Source organism: Panthera leo, chromosome D4 (genome assembly GCF_018350215.1).
Source record: "Panthera leo isolate Ple1 chromosome D4, P.leo_Ple1_pat1.1, whole genome shotgun sequence".
NCBI classification, from domain to species: domain Eukaryota; kingdom Metazoa; phylum Chordata; class Mammalia; order Carnivora; family Felidae; genus Panthera; species Panthera leo.
This window is the reverse complement of record NC_056691.1, coordinates 78,392,256-78,412,408: the sequence shown is the minus strand read 5'-3', so window position 1 is coordinate 78,412,408 and position 20,153 is coordinate 78,392,256. Positions and strand designations below refer to the sequence as shown.

Sequence of the window (20,153 nt, the reverse complement as noted above, 5' to 3'; positions counted from 1 at the left end):
AAGGCACAGACCAGGAAAATTTAAGGAGGCACTCCCTGGCTGGGTCTTGTGAGTGCAGGGTCCTCACCTGAGAGTGAGAGCCTCCTTAAACACCTGGATGCCTCACTTCCTTCCCTCTGGGCTGACAAGACAGAAGTTCCTGGGTCTTCACAGATCTTAGGGTTTCTTTGCTCCCTCTGAAACTTCTGGGGAAGAAGCCAGGATTGAGATCCAGCCCTTTCAGACTCCATTCTCCCAGGGCATGTGTGAGCTGCTCCCTGGCAGGGGGGGGAGTGCGGTGGTTTCTGTAGTGGTGCCTCTGTGGATTCCACAAAGGCATCTCCATCCAGCAGAAGGCAGGTTTGGGGGCTGTGCACCCTGCTTCGGCTAGCGCAGCTGTACCTTGATTTGTTTCATATTTGGGGGTTTTGCACTCAACTTTATTCAGAGAGAAGAGATCCACTCTTTAAAAGAGTAAGGCTAAGTCACATTCACTTACCAGATTTGCGGTCAGCCACGTGTCTGTGTAGCTGAGTGCTACCCTTTTTGCACAGAGCAGAGAACCAGCCCAGAGAGGCCCAGTATTTGGTCCAGAGCTACAGTGCACATCAGTGGTTCCCAAGAGGAGGTGATTTTGTTCCCAGGGAGCATTTAGAAATGTCTGAAGACATTTTTGAGTATCATAATGGGTGTGGGGTGCTATTGCACAGGGCAATCCCCACAACAAAGAGTTTATCCTTCGCCAAAAAGTCAGTGATGCTGGGGTCTGGAAGCCCTGCCGTAAGAGGAAGAGACAGGACCCCCCAGCACTATGATGCTAAATACCGTGTTCTTCCTCGCCCTCCTGGGCAGGCACCCAAAGATTAAAGATCCGTGACACTTCTAGGCATTTCTCTCATGCCAGCCACCCCCACGCACTTACTCGTTTTCCTCTTCATTTTTTCAGACTCAGATCAAATGCCGCCTCCTCCATGAAGTCTTTCCTGATTGCACCAGCCACTACAGAGGCTCTTTAGTCTAGGTCCCCATTACTCTAAAACCCCTACCCATCTTCCCTTTCTCCCCCCACTGTGAAGTCTCCTCCTTTTACTCCTGGCCGTGCTGACCCGTGTGTTTCCCATTCCTTCCAACTCTGAACCCATTGCTTGGCAGCTAGTTTGTGATCATTACGTGGTGAACCAAATAGGATTTGCTCTGGCAGTCGCTCCCTCGCTGCAGTGCGGCGAGTACAGGAACGAAAGAAAGGGGTCCAGTCACAAAATGGCTTCCTTGTCATCTGCAGCAGGTGCCCAAGCTGCCACCACGAGCGAGTGCCCAGATTCCATCTAGATCCATCAGGCTTTGGTCACGTGACCCGCATTGGATGCAGTGAGGGATTCAGAAAGGAGCACAGTACACAGGGCTGTGAAGGATGTCTTTCAGAGGAGGGGCTCTGTTAGCAATCACGAAAAACCCTGTGTGTATATATATATATATATATATGTGTGTGTGTGTGTGTGTGTGTGTGTGTGCTTAAAATCAGCGTGTTAGTGCTGCCATAGCAAAGTACCACAGACTGAGTGCATTAGACAACAGAAATGGATCTTCTCACAGTTCTGGAGGCTGGGAGTCTGAGGTTGAGGTGGTCTGCAAGGTTGGCTCCTTCTCAGTCCTCTCTCCTTGGTGACACGTGGCCGCCTTCTGCCTGTGTCCTCCCGTGGTGTTTCCGCTGTGCGTCTCTGTGTCCTAATCTCTTCTTACAAGGACACCAGTCCTTTTGGGTTAGGGTCCCACCTCAATGACCTAATGTTAATTACCTCTTCGAAGCCCCTTTCCCTAAATAGAGTCACATTCTGAGGTACCGACGGTGAGGGCTTGAACATACGAATGTGGGGGAGATATAATTCAGCCCAGAACCCCAGAAAAAGTGGCTTTTGATCTATAGGTGAAGAAACCCTGCACCCCCAGGATTCATTCACCACACTGGATGCAAATCTGGTGGCAAAGGGTAACATTTAACCATTACCTGATTTTAAACAGATCGATCTGTCAGTTTTGCCGGGTGTCCCCACAGAGAATGAAATGGAAGGTCCAAAGTCGGACACATTTATTAAAGGTGAGAAGAATTTCCAGGGTGCAGGTCACAGAGCACCATCAGTCCTGCCAGGTCTAGGAAGGCTCAGGAGGGCTCCAGAAGGAGAGCAGCCAGACGGGCATTACAAAGAGGAAAGGAAAGGGGCGCCTGGGTGGCTCAGTCCGTTAAGCGTCTGACCGGCTCAGGTCATGATCTTGCGGTTCATGAGTTGGAGCCCCACTTCAGGTTCTATGCCGACAGCTCAGAGCCTGGAGCCCGCTTCAGATTCTGCCTCCCTCTCTCTCTCTGCCCCTCCCCTGCTCATGCTCTGCCTCTGTGTCTCTCAAAACTAAATTAAACGCAACAAAAGACAGTAGCAAAGAGGGGCAAAAATGGGCAACGGGAAGAACACCGCATGGAATCACGGGGCTAGACTGCGATCCCGCCCCACCATTGGCAAGCTTCGCGACCTTTGGCAGGTCGCTTCCCTGTTGGGAGGGCAGATGTCCACATCTGTCCACGAGCTGCTCTTCCCTTGCAAGCCGCCAGGCTAGAAGCGTCCCACCACCACCAGGACCTTCAAAGAAAGACCTCCCAGTGTGGCCCTCTGTCCTCCCGCGAGAGAAAACTTGCCTGAATCCTAACATCCCTGCTCTAACTCCTCTGGAGAGGATGTCTAGCACTCCACCTTAGCAAGGCAGTCAATTATGTTCATTTAACAAGTATTGACTGCCGGGGGCTGGGGGGTGCAGGGCACAGAAACTCGGCTCTGGGTGGATTCCTCTGAAGCCTTCCCAGGAGAGCTGAACCTCCTTGCTGGCTGTGAGCTGCTCCCTGACATCCGAATCGGAGCTTCTAATGAGTGTTTCTCACACCAGCAGGCAGGGCACCTCCCCGCCACAGAGCAGTGTCAGACAAAGGTGCTAACACAGGGGACCTTGAGCCACCTGGACTGAGCGAGCTGGAGTTTGCAAACGAGCCGATTGCTGTGCGTTGGTCTGTGTGTGCCAGGCTCCGGGGGAGATGAGTCCACTGAGCAGATGCCTTTGCTACCACAGGTGTCAGAGGGGTTTTTACACGTGTCGCAGAGGGGTGATGTCGAGGCGGGGTAGGGGAGGGAAAGAGCACGGGGCTTTAGTTGCACACAGACTGGGTCCAAATCCTGGCTCCGTGGCATTCCAGCCACGAGGCTTTCCCTACGTCCCCGCACCTCCCTGGCGATGGGATAATAACGCTTTGCCTTCAGGTTAAGTACAAAGACCAAGATTTTGAAATACAAAAGACCTGGTAAAACACCTAAATCAGTTAAGACTGGAGGCAGACGGGGAGAAAGAGGATGCTATCACTTTATACATGTATTCTAAAGGCCAGGCACTGTTCTCAGCACCCGATAATGAATTAGCTCATTTCTTCCTCACTGCCACCCTCCGAACTAGGTACCTTTGCTACCCTACTATTCCTACTTTACCGCTAAAGGAATTGAGGCACAGAGAGTTTAATAAGATCCCCAAGGTCAATAAGTGTTAATTATTTTATTGTTACTTCAAAGAGGTGGCTCCCCCTAAAATTAAGTGGTGAGCCGATAATCGGAGCTAGTTTTAAGGCATCCTGGAAACTCGACGCTGGTCTGGAAGGCAAATGCCACCAATACACTCACCCCAAGATTCAGTGGCTCAAAAAGAACACTTTCTCATCAGCCATCATGATTCTGCAGGTTGACTGGGCACAGCCGGGGGTCCATCAAGGCGGCGGAGGCTGGGGTCATCTGAGGGCCGACTGGACTGGGCGTCCAGGATGACTCACGCCCACGGCTGGCAGACTGCTGGCTGGCAGCTGGGAGCTCGGCCGAGGCTGCCAAGCAGACTGCCTACACGTGCCCTCTCCATGTGGCCTGGGCTGCTTGCAGCGCGACAGCGTCCCGGGACTGGAAGGAAGCGGTGGGACTTTTTGCATCTTAGCTCCGGAAGTTAGACACCGTATTCTACTGGCCAAAGCCCCGCCCAGATTCAAGGGTGTGAATATTGGGAGCTGTGGGTCTTTGCAGGCAGAGGGAATCGTTTTTGGCGGTTAGGTACTACGGGATGAATTAAGTAGAAATAGAGCTAGACGTGACCATCTTACATGTAGGGCAAATAAAATTAATTACAAAACCATAACAGCCTCTTACTGAGCAGCTGTTATAACAGGCAGGAGAGCTGGCTAAGTATAAAGAGTCTACAGTCAGACTGGCTGGGTTCGCATCCCAGCTCTGTCGGCTGCTTACACTGTAACCCTGGGGAGGTCAGCACCAGCTTTGAGCCTCAGTTTTCTCAAGTGTCAAATGGGGCTAATAATAGTGCCACCTGCCGGGAGGATTCAGTGCTTTAACCCCATCAAATGCGAGAGCAGTGTCTGGCACACGGAAGACACGCGGTTTGTTAGCTTCTTTTCTTGTTGTTATTTTTACCCGGAACTGATACTTTGCATGTAAGTTACTTAGCCCATGTGATACTCAATAGGTCTAAGTGTTGCTAATGATGAGGACCCATCTACTTCTCCTACTGTCTCTACAAAGTGGATGCCAGTTGGATTTGTTTCATAGATGGGGGAACCGATAAGGCAAAGGTGTAATTAACTTGCCCTGGGTCACAGGGCAGGTATGTGACAGGATTGGAATTGTCTTGCTGACACCATCGGTGGGCTTCATGGTCAAGAGCCTTGTGCAGGCTCTGAGCAGTGTGCAACAGCAAAGAGACGCAGCTGTGCTTGGCTGGGGCGCCCCGTTTTGAGTGTGTGTGATGCCAAAGGCAGGATTAGCTCCTCAAGGGCATGGGGGTGGTGACGGATCAAGATTAGAATTTTATAGGCTGGAATGGAAATGGCCCCCGGTTGTGGAGCCCTGAACCATCGACTCTGGAGCCCAGGCAGAAACCCAAGCGGACACATCAGACCCATCCCCTGTAAGCAGAGAGAGGAGGTCAGGTTCGGTGTAAGTCAACTCAGCAAGCATTTGCTGAGAGCTTACTCTGTGGCGGGCTCTGAAAGCACCACGAGAAGTAAGACCCACCCCACTGCAAGGCTCAGTGTTTGTTGGGATGGGGGCAGCGATGCTAATTCCAGACTGCACTTGCCAAAGGGGGATTCAACAGCCAACCAAATATCTATGGGTCCCCATGATGGGTCAGGTTCTTTTTGGGGTCCCAGGGATACCGGTTAGCCTGTTCGGGAGCTGGCACCAGTGTGGCACCACAGTGCTGCAGTTTGGACAGGCGAAGGGAAGGCAGAGACCCACAGGAAAGAGCTGTGGGTGGTTTCACTCCCCGGAGATCCTCATGTTGTGCAGCTAAAAAGGGGCAAAGACTGGGAGGTGGAACTTGAGTTTGGTCACGGCTGTTTTTAGACAAACTGACACTTTCTGAACCTTGATTTTTCTCCTCTGTAAAATAGGGATAATAAAGTCTTCCCCCTGCCTCAGAGGGTCTATGTCTGGCTCACCTGAGATGGTGTGTGGGGAAGCACGTTGTAAAACTCGGAGAGCTCTGCAAAAAGGAACTGTGCAAGCAAAGTGAACGAGAAACATGAAATTCATCAGGAAGAGAACAAGGCTGAGTTTAGGTCCAAGGCCTCACGTAATAGTTAACATTTCTAGTTTAACCAGGTACCAGGCCCTGTCCTAACCACTTTCACCTCCACGTAATCACCATGATGACCTTATCTGGCAGCACTGACTCATCCCATTTTATGGGTAGGGAAGTTAAGGCACAGAGATGTTAATTGACTTGCTGAAAATTACACTGCAGGTAAGAGGCAGGATTCCGGTGCTAGCAGTCTTTTCCTATAACCTGTAGGCTCTTACACCTCTCCCTGAGGCATGATGGTCCAGGGCACTCAGATCAACCCGCCTAGACTACAAACTGCATGGTGATGGAATTCACCTCACACTGTTCCTTGCAAAAGAGTGAAGGGAGGACGGAGGGATGGAGAGAGGGAGAATGGGAAAAAATAGGAAGATAGGAAGGAAAGGAGGAAAGGGGGAGGAGAGAAGAAAGCAGCAGGAAATCAGCTTGGGCAGTGCTGGATTCAGCAGGTTTCTGTGCAATTCCGTAAGTGTGGACTGACCACCTCGCCTCCCAACCCAATGCCAGACCCTGAAAGTCACTTAAATATGCAAGCAGCAGGGCCTTTGTCCTCTAAACATCATTATTTAGCATCAGAAGGTGCTTTGGAGAAGGACAGTGTTTGAACCAGAGGACCTGAGTTCAGTTCATGGCTTTGCTGTGTGTGGGCCAGCCTACATCCATAATGGGATGCTCCTGAGAGCCCTGGGTATAAAACTCGTGCCTCGCGTGGGCAGGTGCAGGTTGAGTACTGCACAATTACCCCTCACGTTTCCCTAGAGCAGCTATGTTCTTTGTGGGAATTCTGCATTAAAACTCGCTTGGGAAAATAGGGGATTTTTTTTTTTCCTTAAGCAATTTGAAAACAGCTGGACTCAGTTACCTTGAGGTCTTGCCCAAATGTAGGAGAAATATCACTCCCAGAGATTGAGAGAATAACAGTTCAACTCCCAAATATTGGTATAAGGTCAGTAATTGAATCTTAGTCCATTTTAATGAGTAGCTTGTACTTCAGACTAAGATCTTTGGCCCCAAATTACAGTGGCCTTTTAACTATATCTCCCAGAATCTACTGTAACCACTTTTCAATCTATGTTGCACGAGGAAGTCAGAGTTATTACTTAAGAAGCAAATTCGGTCTTGTCGCATCTCTGCTTAAAGCCTTTGGTGATGAATCACTGCTCTTAGGAGGAAGGGCAAAATCGGTTTTTTAAATTTGTTTTTAAGATGCGTTTTTAATTTTTTAATGTTTATTTTTGAGGGAGAAAGAGCACAAGTAGGGGGAGGGAAGAGAGAGAGAGAGGGGCACAGAGGATCCAAAGCAGACTCTGCACGGACAGCAGTGAGCCCAGAGGGGGCTCAAACTCACAAACCCTGAGTTCATGACGAAGTCAGACGCTTCACTGACTGAGCCACCTCAGCGCCCCTTAATTTGTTTTTAAATATTTATTTTTGAGAGAGAGAGAGAAAGAGAGAGTTCAAGTGGGGGAGGGGTAGCAAGAGAGGGAGAGAGAATCCCAAGCAGGCTCTGAGTTGCAGTGAGCGCGATGTGGGGCTCAAACTTGGGAAGCGCAAGATCGTGACCCGAGCAGAAGTCCAAGGCTCAACCGACAGAGCCACCCAGGGGTCCCAGGAAGAGTAAAATCTTAAGCTGACCTATAGTTCTGCCATGATCTGGCCACTGTCTACCTCCCGTCTGTGTTTCATGCCTCTTCTTGGCTCTCACAGCTACAGCCCCACTAAGGTTTCAGTTCACGAGAGGTACATGCTTCCTTCTTTTTTTTTTTTTAATTTTTTTATGTTTTCATTTTATTTCTTAGAGAGACAGAGTGCAAGTGGGGGAGGGGCAGAGAGAGGCGGAGACACAGAATCTGAAGCAGGCTCCAGGCGCTGAGTTGTCAGCACAGAGCCCGACGTGGGGCTCGAACTCACGAACCGCGAGATCATGACCTGGGCCGAAGTCGGACGCTTAACCGACTGAGCCACCCAGGTGCCCCATGTACATGCTTCCTTCTGCTCCACAGGGCTTCACATAGGCTGTTCTCTCTACCTGGAATGTGTTTTTCCTTTTCCCTCCCTTTCTGTAGCTTCTGTGTGTCCTTCAGAACTCAGCTCCAAAGGCTGTGCTCCTTGCGTTGAAAGGGTGTTGGGACCCATTTGATATGCTTTCCTAACATCCTTAATTCCCAAATGAAACCCCAAACCTCAGGCTACCATAATACCTTTGTTTATATGTTTCTATGTTTATATGGCTCTCTTGTGAGACTGTGGGTTCCAGGCGCATACCTGTACCCATGTTCTTGACCACTTAAACATCATAACTTCTTCACACGGCCATTGGCACATGGTAGCTATTGAAAAAAAACTTCGTTCGATGAATGGACAAATAAGTTATTTTCTACGTGGAGTGGGGTCCCAAAGGCATGGTGATGTTGTATTTTACAATTGTGCCCGTTGCCATATAAATAATTTAAGGGTTTCTTCGCATAAACTGTGTGTGGTTAGGTCACCTTCCTCATTCCTAGGTGAAAAAGCTGAGGCTGAAGGAGGTTAAGTGCCTTGTCTGAGGTCACTCAGGGAATTTGTGAATAGACCGTGATTAGAACTGAGGCCCTCAGACTGTGACAGTCCAAACAGTATGGTCACATGGAAACTGCAGATGGGAGATTGTCTTCAACTGACCTGGATCCAAATCCTGAAAGTATCTCTTGTTACATATGTTACGTTGGGAAATGTACCCTATTGAAGAAAAAAAGAAAAAAGCAACAGAAAGAGGATGAAAATACACACTTCCCAGAGTCTATGAAATTCAACAGGATGAAGAAAAACCCGTAGCACTGAGTAGGTCCTTCACGTCAGTGCGATTTGGGGTTTCTTTCCTATGTGCTGTCACCTGATTTTTGTGGAGGTTAGAGTCTTGTAAGGCAAAGCAGATTCATGGCACTTTAACTCGAGGGCAGGCAGTGCAATTATTGGCATTTTCCGATGACTTTGGTTTATTTTTACTTCTCATATTCACATGGCCTTGATCCAGCAGTCCGGGTTTTCGCCAAGCAGCGTGTAATTATGCATTGTTGAGATGAAAATCCCTTGGGGGCGTCCACCTCAGGCTCCAATCCTGGGGCCATGGCTTCTGAACCCATGTCAGCTTTTAACATATTTCTTGCTCCACATAGTGTTTAATTGGTGTCTATGGAAAGATTCTGGCCACCAAGATAATTGTTATCCCTACTATGATGACCCTCAGTATCCATGCTGGTTTTGATTCTTCTCTCTGAACCCTATACTTACTTGCCTCTGGATTTAATCTCCATAGACTCCTGCAGTGGAGCAGAGGGATAGGACTTCTTATATTTTATTTGAACTGAAGTCAATTTCAGTTTATTAGACTGACAGTCTCTGCTCTGCCACTTATTAGATGCATGACCTCCAAAAATCTCTAAACCCACCCAAGCCCTTTGTTTCCTCATCTGTATGGTCAGGGTAATAAGAATAGCTACCCTATAGAGTCGATGTCCCAGGCAATTTATAGGATATATGTGAAAACTCTTCGTAACTTACAAAAAAAAAAAGTGCAGATACAATACTAATATAATCAAGAACACAGGGGTGGCAAACCTTAGATATTTGATGGAGACTCTGTTTTTGCCCCCAAGAAATGAATGTTTCCACTGGAGAAGACAAAGCATAAGCCCGACCACATGTAACAATATAGTAAACAGGCAATGGGATTTAAGATACTTACGACTTCAGGGATGCCTGGGTGGCTCAGTTGGTTAACCGTCTGAATCTTGATTTCGGCTCAGGTCATGATGTCACAGTTTGTGGGTCCGAGTCCCATGTTGGGCTCTGTGCTGACAGCGTGGAGCCTGCTTGAGATTCAGTCTCTCCCTCTCTGCCTCTCTCTCTCAAAAATAAGTAAATAAACATTTTTAAAAAGCTTAAAAAAAAAGGTACTTAAGACTTCAGACTCTGGAGTGTAAAGGCCAAGAAGAAGGTACATTTACTAACAATGTGAACTTGGCACAGTATTAAGGTTTCTGAACTTCATTTGTCTAATGGGTATGGTGGAGATAAAAATCATGCCTAATGTTGGAAAATCAGTAAAAGATCACGTATGTCACTTTTTGCATATAGTAAGATGTCAAAGCACAAGGCTCCTCACCAGACAAAATTAGAGACCAATAGTGTGTCAGTCAATTGAAAAAGTTAAGTTAAAATGGAGACTCTTAAAAGGCATATACATGCTGCCCATATATAAACACATTTTATTTTAACTTAAAATGTCTAAATGCATATTCCTTGGCCAGCCTTTTGAAGTAGGGCCAGAATCTTTTTTGAGGGTGTTGGTATATTTGATTTGACATTCTGCTGGCTTTCTTGCATAAACCAGGCCCGTAATTGCATAACATTTCCAACTCTGGTTTATTCAAAGTGAGGAAGAGCTCGAAGACTGTTAAGACAATCTAAACAGTGGTAGATTTTCATGTCCCAATCATTTTCAGGTACTTCCCCCTTTAGTTAAATCGATGACATTTTTTGGCCAGCAAGCGTCTTTCTAGAATTTCGTTCACAGCATGCAAATTAGGTTCCACAGAAAAAGACAGCTCATATTTTAATTGATTTGACTTTTAATTCCATGATATAATAATAGCAAATACAAGTGGCAGAAGCAGATGTGGGAACAAGCGTGCGTGTTACTTGGAGGGAACAGACCAGCGAGTCGTGAGTATTCAGTGTGCCGTGAGTGTCACACGTTTGTCTGAGGGAAGGGAGGGAGTCATTGTGAGGTGAGTCACTCACACGGAGGCCAATTACGTGAGCTCGTCCTGAGACAGAAGCACTTATTCCAGCTAATTTTCCACTGTTAGTGGGGCAACTTGTGTAAGGTCATATAGTGAGGAAAAAAATGATCATAACAGTTAACGTATGTACCAGACACAGTTTTAAGTGCCTTCCGTATATTTACTCATCGAATCCTTACAGCGGGCCTATGAAATAGATTCTGTTATGGTTCCCTTTGTGAAAACAGAATTTGAGTAGCAGTAGAGGTAAGAAGGGAGAGAAATTCGTTCCTGTTGCAGAAGACGGGAGAATCCCCTGGCCTCTTTGCCTGGATTACTCTATCTGTCCTTTGCTTTTCAGATCAAAACCACACTTCTTAGGATGCATGTCCTGACTCACTAGACCAGTTTGCGCTGTCCTACAGGATGTCTTTACTGCATCCCACATGGCACATTCGCAATGGTGTATTTCATCCCAGACTTACCCTTCTTGACCACAGATTCCGTGAAGGCAGGGACAAGTCGATCCCTTCGCCTCACAGTGACGGAAAAGGTGCCTGGTGCATAATTACACAGTTAGCGCTTGCCAAACTGAAGCGAGGGAGGGAGCTTTTGAGATGGAAGTTTTAGGACGATGCAGGATGATGATGCTTTGCATTCGGGGCAGAGAATGGTTTTCTGTTCTGGAAAGCAGCAAATAAAATAACGTATGTAATCTTAATTGTAAGATTAATTTCATCCAGAAGTGGGAAATCAGAAAACAGAGAGAGAGCAGAAATCGACATGAGTGCATAGGCTTTAAACCTGACAGCCTGGTGTTAAATCCTGGTGAGCTGTTTGCTCAGTGTCTTTGGTCTTAAGTGCCATCATCTGTAAAATAAGGCAAAAGCAGCACTTCGCCCACCGAGCTATTGTAAAGATTACCCAAGATAATATATGCAATGTTCTTAGCATATAGTAGGTGATCAATTAACATTAACTCTTAGTGTATTGGTCTTAATTGTTATTGAATAAGATTAGACTAGACCCATATGGGGGCGCCTGGGTGGCTCAGTCGGTTGAGCGTCGAACTTCGGCTCAGGTCATGATCTCACGGTCTGTGAGTTTGTGCCCCGCGTCGGGCTCTGTGCTGACAGCTCGGAACCTGGAGTCTGCTTCAGATTCTGTGTCTCCCTCTCTCTCTGCCCGTCCCCTGCTCATCCTGTGTCTCTCTGTCTCTCTCTCTGTCAAAAATAAACATTAAAAAAAAAAAAGATGAGACCCATATGTTGAGATGAAACTCTGGAGAAATTGAATACCTAACTATGGAATTTGTATATTATCATTTAGGTGATGAGTAGAGAGGAAAAAAAATTGGAAGAAATGCTATGGTTTAGTAAATCTCTGCTAGCCATTTGAAATATGAGCTAGAGAATCGATGGAATTTTTCTCCCGGGTGTAAAAAGATTCAGTATTTCTTCCCTGGGTTGTCGTGAGCTTTACCACTGATCTCTGGATCACAGCAGTGGCTCTCAAACTAGAGTGGGCATCATGATCACCTAGAGGGCTTTCCAAACATGGGTTTCTGGGCCCCACCCCCAGGGTTTCTGATTCAGCAGGTCTGGGATGGTTCCTGGGTTGCAGATGATACTGATGTTGTTGGTCTGGGGACCACACTAACCTTGGATTAGAATACTCCTCTCAATGGCCTAAGTACACCATCACCTCACTTGGTAGAAATGAAGCAAAAATGAATCCCCCTGAGTGAATCCTATAGGATATTGTGATGTGGGGGGAAAGGAGGTGATGTCTTTGGCTGAAAAAGTTTAAAAACATTTCAATTAGAAAGAAAAGTAAAGTGAGATGGGGTCATATGTATATATTTTTCAAACTTCTTTGGCCATCGAACCCCTTTTTCTTGAACTTTCTCAAGAGAGGGGGTCCCTTAATACACAACCTTACAAAATCAATGCCTTACACCAGATTAAGAGGCAGCGACCCAGATTGTTTGGTGTGGTACCACAGGTATCCTTCCTGTCAACAGATCCTCATCTTGAAGCTTGTCTTCTTGGAGTTGAGTTTCTCACACCTTCTGCTTAGGCAGATGCTAATGGCTTTGTATCCCAGCAGGTACCAGTCCTGCTGAGAGGTGGCATGAGTCCTAACCAGCAGCAGCAAAAGTAACAGCAGGAACGTATTCAGTTCCTGGTATAATTAGAGAATAAATTTACCCCATTAGGCTCGGGGACATTCCTAACCTTTAAAAGTAAGCTAAGACAAATACCTTCTGTACAGGTTATTTTGCTTTGCAGAGGGCTTTCACATCAATGATTTGATCTGATCTTTATACATAAATAACCTGTCAGGGATCTACAGCAATGATTAGTCTCCCACTTACAGGTAAGCAAACTAAGGCTCACAGAAATTAATGACTGGCCTGGCATTATGAAATAATATCCTTCTGCTGCCATTCTACATAGGCATTGTCCTTTATTCTTGCCAAAGAATATTTACATGAATATTTTCACTGAATCTTCATGTGCTCATCCGTTCGTTCCTTCCTTCAGCAGATACTTAGTGAGTGCCTACCAGGTGGTAAGAACTATGCAAAGGGGAGTAGTGGAGCTATCGACGAAACAAGGGGGACCTCACAGAAAGCTTGAAATCCAGCCCATAAAATAAAACTGGCAGAGGACCAGTCTCATGCCCGTACTTTACCTTAGGAATCAGAGGCTCAGGAAGGGTAAACGACATAAAATTATGAAATGCATAAAATAGCATAGCCATCAGGGACCCTAACAACTAATTTATTCCTGTCATTTTATTAAAGAGTAAAATGAAACCAAGTCTCGGTCAGAGTAGTTGTATTAGTTTGGTATTGTTGGGTAGCACATACCAGAGGCTTAAAGCAATAGACGTTTACTGTGTCCCAGTGTCCTTGGGTCAGGAGTCTGGGCGTGGGATAGCTGGATCTCTGCCTGTGCTTCACAGGCAGGAATACAGACGTGGAGGTTCTGGGGCAGAACCCGCTTCTAAGCTCATTCAGGTTGTTGGCGGAATTCGCTTCATGGTGGTTGGAGCACTGAGGTCACCATTTCCTTGATGGTTGCTGGCCAGGGTTTGCTCTTAGCTCCTGGAGTCCACTCTCCAGTCCCTGTACGCCGACCGCCTGCACCTTCAAAGGAGCAAAGGTGCAGTGAATCCTGCCAGAGAAAATATTCTGCTTGTAAAGGGGCACGTGTGGTTACATTAGGCACGCCTAGATAATCTGCGTATTTTTAGGTCAACTGTGCCAAGTTAACAGGCCACAATCACAGGAGAGATATTTTATCATTTTCACAGATCCTAGGGATTACTGCTGGGAATCTCGGGGGACGAGGGGACATGTTTAGAATTCTGCCTCGTACAGTAACATAGGCTGGTAGTAATGGAATAGGGAAGAGATATCCTGAGTTCTCTTTGGGGCTCACAGTATATAGAAGTTTCAGTATCTATTGCTATATAACAAGTTGACCCAAACTTTAAAGCACCAACCATCATATTATGCTCAGGACCTATGGGTCAGGTATCTGTGCCAGAATTGGCTGAGTGATTCTTCTGTTCCATGTAGAGCTGACTTGAAATCACTTGAATTGGTATTCAGCTGGCAGCTGGATTGGGCTGGAGGTTCCAAGAAAGCTTCACTCATGTGTGTCTGGTGCCTTGGAAGACACAGCCAGAGGCTGGGCTCAGCTGCACACCTCTCCCTGCCCAGCGTTTCTCCATGTGACCACTCCAGTCAGGTGGTCAGACTGCTTGTAGGTGGTCTCAGAGCTCAGAGCTCCAAGAGGGAGTTTCCCAAAGCTGCAAGTCTCTTGAGATCAGAATCCATACACTGGGCGAATTGCTTCTGCCTTCTTGTATTGGTCCAAAAAAAGTGTTCGACTCTCTCCAGATTCAAGGGAAGGAACATAGATCTCCTGCCTCTGAAACAGGTGGATCTGTGAGCCACCTGCCATGCATAGTGGGTTTTGTTTAGTTTTGCAGTGTAATATATTTTAGTCTAGAAAGAGTGCACTCTTCAGAGACCTTGTGAAGAAACATTTTGTAATACAAAATTGCCCTTTAGAACCTTTGTCAGTCAAGATGGTTGTTTAGTGTGTTTATCTTAAGGTTTCCGCCCCTTGCTACGTGTTTCAACTTAGGTGCATATTTTTTTTTTTTTTTTTGCTGTTGTTTTGTTGTTTTGTTTTGTTTTCTTGGAAGCTGGTTAAAGGCAGAGAATGTTCCATAATATGATTTCATTATTCGCTGGGTAAATGTATAGTGTGGGTATTTGACGTGGGAAGAGGACTCTGCCAGTTACCGAGTATTCCAAGTATGTGTTCTAGAATCGGGGAAATAACTGTAGGAAATCGTCGCTGGACCCACTGTAGGAAAGACCAAGCTAAAACTCTGTTGATTACCTGACTTCCATAAACACTTATTCTGCCTAGTGGACCACAGTGACATTTTTGTCTTTGGGAATTGGTATCAGTTCAGATCCAGTGTCCAGTAATCCTTGAAAAGTGTGAGTTTTTTCTCTTCCCCAGTGCGTAGTCACCCCAGGTAAAAGGCTACCTTTGGGAGAGGTCGGGGGAAGGTGAACAGCGTACGTTTCTGCCAGAGTATGGGGTTCTTCCTCAAGGGGATGATTCTGGCTCTGAGCTTCTAGGTACTACTTGTGTGACTTCAAACAAGTCACATAACCTCTCTGGACTCTGCTTCCCATGGACCAGGACTTGTCTAAGCATCATTCAGCCCCAGGATTCTGAAAATCTGTCACTCTAAACCCACAGACAGCTCTCCCTGGAGCAAATTGCTATGTGGATAGTCCCTGACCTACTCATTTTTGTGTGTATGTGTATGTGTCTGGGGGAGGGGAGGGTAGCAATTTGGTGACAAAGACCTATTCTGAGTGCGTATTAAATTGTCCTACTAAAGAAGAGGTGCAAACCCACAAATAACCCCAGGCTGGCTCAGGGCAGTTCACTGTCAGTCAGAGAAGCGTACAAAGTGCCGTCCCAACGATGGGGCGACGAAATGTTTAGCTAAGGATATCTTTGGCGTTGCTTTTCTATTTATGGGGGTAAAAAAAAGCAGGCAGCCAGTGAGGCAGAACCCCACGGCAAGCCAGGGGTGTACCGCGTGGGTGAGGGGTGTGGAGATGTGTGCAGGCAGCTGGGTTTCGCCAGGAGTGATGTAGAGAGTTCCTTGTAACCAGCACTGCTGGGCGTCTCTCCAATCTCATCCCTGTTTGTCACTCTGAATTTGCAGCAAGTAGGGCAGTTTGACTCACTCCGCTGACGTAAGGCAAGAAAATAGGCATCTTCAGACCCTTTCTGTTGTTTTTAGTTTAGTTGTTTTGTTTTGTTTCTTTCTTCCCTGGGGCTCACAAGTGGCTTCCTGTTCGGAATAGAATCTAGAGGCTCAGAGGACTGAGTCAGAAATAGAATGAAGTTCTCACAATATCCGTGGATAGCTCTTTCTTCTCCTCCAGGGCCAATTCCAGTCCACCTCCCCACTTCCGCCCTCCAAGTTGGCCAGCAAGCTCACACACGGGTGAGTTATAATCCCAGCAATGTGACAGCCCGCTGGTGACGTGCAAAATAAGTCACGTCTCCTCCCGGAGCCTGGTTTTTCCTATCGTGAAAGTGAGATTCATGATGCCCTCTTGAACCCAGCCCACAACACAGAAAAGTTGTGACGCTCAAATTAGAGACCCGAACAGGAGAGCTTTCGGGGCGCCTGGGTGGCTCAGTCGGTTAAGCGTCCGACTCTTGATTTCAGCTGCAGTCATGACCTCAGGGTTCGTGAGATCGAGACCCGTGTGGGTCTGCACCCTGAGTGGGGAGCCTGATTAGGAGTCTCTCTAAATAAAATGAAATAAAAATGTAAAGTACGGCTGCCTTAATAGCATAACTCTGGATGTTTTAAAGGAATTTTTTTGAAATAAATGTTTTATTGAGGTATTGAAGACACGGAGAAAGAGAAGGTATCACAGATGTACAGCAAGATGACTTTTCACAAGATGAGTTCACACATGTACCCAGCAGCACCCAGATACAAATTAGGGCATTATCCACACTGCAGAACCCGCCCGCGTCCTCTCCTGGACACTGCCAGCCTGCTCTCTGGGGGAACCACTCCTCATCGCTTCACTCACCGCAGTTTGGTTTTGCCCCTTTCCATACCTAATATGTACCTTTAGTAGGTACTTTCCGGTTTTCAAATTCGCTGCACCACTTTTCTCTTCTGCCACTAGCATCGGAGAGTGTCACTTGGGGCACATCCTTTTGCTCAGACTTGGTGGTCCCCATCTTTTTTATTTGTATTCTTTATTTGATTTTAGCCATCCGGCTGAAGGGGTATGTATTTCATTGCAGCTTTTTTTTTTTTCCTGCGCCTAGAGTGGAGAGCCCGATGTGGGGTTCCAACTCACAAACCGTGAGATCATGACGTGAGCCCAAGTCAGACGCTTAACTGAGCCACCCAGGCGCCCCTCTCATTGTAGTTTTAATTGGCATTGTCCTGATGACTAATGAAGTGGAATTGTGTGTACTTATTGGTCTTTGGAATATCCTTTACTATGAAATGCCTGTTCCTATCATTTGTCTTATTTTCCCTATTGGTTATCAGATTTCTTCTTACTGCTATATAGTTTCTTTCTTTCTTTCTTTCTTTCTTTCTCTCTCTCTATTTCTTTCTTTTCTTCTTTCTTTCTTTCTTTCTTCTCTCTCTTTCTTTCTTTCTTGGGCAAATCACATTCATTATACAGTGGGTGCATTGTCCAGAAAAATAAAAATTGTGATAATTGCATCTACTCTGATTGAAAGAGACCCAGGAAGGAAGGGCAGACCCTAGACCAGCATAAAGTGCCTTAGACTAGCCCAGCATCCGGCCAGTCTAGGAGTTACCTGTATATTATAAATGCAATCTTTGATTGGCTAGAGGTATTGCAAATGTACTCTCTGACTAAGGGTTGTCCTTTTATTCTTTGAATGATATCTTTTGATGGGTATATTTGATGGTAATATAGCCCCCCCATTAATCATTGTTTCCTTTATGGTGAGCTGTTTTAAGCGATCTGTGTCTCCGCCAATATCACAATAATGCTTCCCTATGTCTTCTTCTAAAAGCCATTCTGTTGATGTTGGTAGTATTGTTACTATTATTTTACTTTTCCCCTTTAGATCTGTCCTTCATCTCTCTATGTTTGCGGATACGTAAGAGATTGTCAGGAAGATGTTCTGTTGTTGTTGCTGTTTTTATATCAGTATTCAGCTGACCCAGTGACATTTATTGAATTCTGACCCTGGGTTTATAATCTGTAACTACTTACTTCAAAGGGACCGTTTTCTGTGTGAGCCAGACGGACACAATAGTTTGTTTTCATGAGAGACACTGTGCACCTACAATATGTCGGAAGCTTTATATATAGTAGCTTACCTGGTTCTCAAACGTACTATGTTATTACTCCATTCTGTAGCTGAGAAAACGGAAGCTTTGGAAGGACAAGCAATTAGCTGAAGGTTAAATAATGAGTAGCGGAGCTATGATTCAATACCCAATCTTTTTCTGACTCCAAAGCCAATGTATTGCTCTCTCTTCAAACATCATGGTGACAGCATTCATTAAGACTGTGGAGGGTGAGTAACCAGAGAGACTAGGGTACTAAGCTACAATCAACTAGTAACTGAGAGCGATATTTTTACCCAGAGCATTTATAAACCGCAGCCGGTTGTTTCTTGCCCTCAGTAACAATAAGGGCTAATGGTTAGTCATCACTTCCTTTCACTGCAAACCTCCCAGGCGTATCTGATCCTGGTTCTGAAGTCACAGTACGTGTCACCTTCCCCGTTTGACAGACAAGGAAACGGAGAATCCACGAGGTGAGGGGACTTATCCAAGGTCACATAGCAAGGTCAAGTATCCAAGGGCAAATAGTGGTAGAACAGGGTCCAGGATGTGTTTTAACCAGCCGGCTCGCGCACCTGTGATCACTCCCCTCCCCTGCACCCCTCGTTGACGTAGATGACCCTTAGTGTACTTCATGACTGTACGGAAGCCCGTTAGCCCCGATTATTACAAAAGATTGTACTTTCTAGCCTTGGGGTCTTAGTCGCTCATTCCTGTGCCTGGCTACTGCCAGGAACAATGAACCGCTCTTGCAGCCCTGCCCCCGGGAACTGCTTGTGCCTTCAGCCTTTCCGTCACCCCCAAAGAGGCTCCCGGGTCCCTCCTTCACTTGTCTCCAGCACATCCATGCCCCAAAGCAAAATGCCGAGTTTGAATATGCAGCTGATGTTGTCTGTCACCTCCTTCCAGACACAGATCTGTGTAATTGCAAAAATTGTTTCATAATCCTCCCCAATTAAGCTCCTGACAACCTAATTTTAAAGACTCTAGTGGATTTCTACATGGCTGTTCTCCCCATTCCTCCTTCTAACCTCTACCTCTGTCCTCTGCAAATAAGACCGATCACTTATTCCACGATGCCAGACTAGAAGGCATCTTCACTGCGGCAACGGACTACAAAACTCTTCTTTTGGTCTTTCCTTCCTTATTGCTGTGAGCCATTCAATGAGGCTCTGACGTCATTTCAAAAACCGAGACAAGCAGGGAACACAGGTTTTTAAGGCAACGACAGAAAGTCAGAGAGGGGAATGAAGGATTAAAAGCTAAATCTTTTTCTGGGGGAAATGAGGCACACAGAGTCGGTCTGATGGCCAGTTATGATTCACACTAGCACATCCAGAGGCCAAGGCTTCCTTCACTTGAGCCCTGAACATTCTGACACCATTGACCTATTCACTGTTATCAGCACGTTGCCTTTAACAGGCACACGCACGCAAGTGCACACACGCACGGTCATGTGCAGCACAACCGAAAAAAAAAAAAAAAGGCAAAAAAACAAAAACAGTGCATCATCAGAAGCCTAGAAACAACTGTTTTGCCTTCCCGGTCTAGAATACGGTCTACAGAGTATACATTTTGTGGCGTATCACTGAATTACTCAGACACCCATTACAATGTCAAAGAAATGCCAAGGAAGAAGCACAGGGCATAAATAAAAGAATAATTCAGAGCTCCAATTTCATTTTTTTTCATTTCCTCTCCACTTTTAAATAAACACTCCTGGTAGGCAAACGGGAATTATGGATTATAGTTTTCTATTTTAGCCTAGATCTGTTTCTCCCCCCTCTCTCCTTGGCACTCAGTTTGTGTGATCTTCCCTAAAATGCCACTGGCCTGGCACCGCATTCCTGTCTTAGGCAAAACCTCCAATTAAAATCAGCGGGGAGTTTGCTTGAATTAGGAATCCCAGCCTGGGCTCCCCACCCGGGTGGTTCTGAAAGGGAGATGTGTGTCTTTGAAGCCAGTGATGGGAAGCCCTGGGTGGCATAGCCTCTGTCCTCCAAATGACGAGCGACTCCAGCTGTGTCACTGGGAGACCTGTCAGGTCGCCAGAAAATCCTGGCTGAGGCAAAGACAGGGGCCTGCAGGGGAGCATGGCCTGGAGCCTAGCTTCTCCTCGGGTCTGGGTTGTCAAGAGTAAGGAAAGCACAGCGGGGACTGGAGGGGAACACCGGGTTTGGATCCAGAAATCCTGAACTCTGGTCTGCTACATCCATGCTGTGCGACCATGGGAAAGTCACCGTCCCTCTCTGGCCTTCGGTGTCCTCTCAGTAGAAGGAAAAATCACAAAGGAGTCCTAACTCAGGGGGTGGACACGAGGACAGA

The 20,153-nt window shown here is 46.5% G+C and overlaps 1 protein-coding gene across 3 annotated transcripts in view; it reads left to right on the top strand.

Moving 5' to 3' along the window:
* Positions 1-20,153, top strand: part of BRINP1 (BMP/retinoic acid inducible neural specific 1) — a 173,682-nt gene that overhangs the window by 147,080 nt on the left and 6,449 nt on the right. The gene's annotated exons all lie outside the window — the stretch shown is intronic.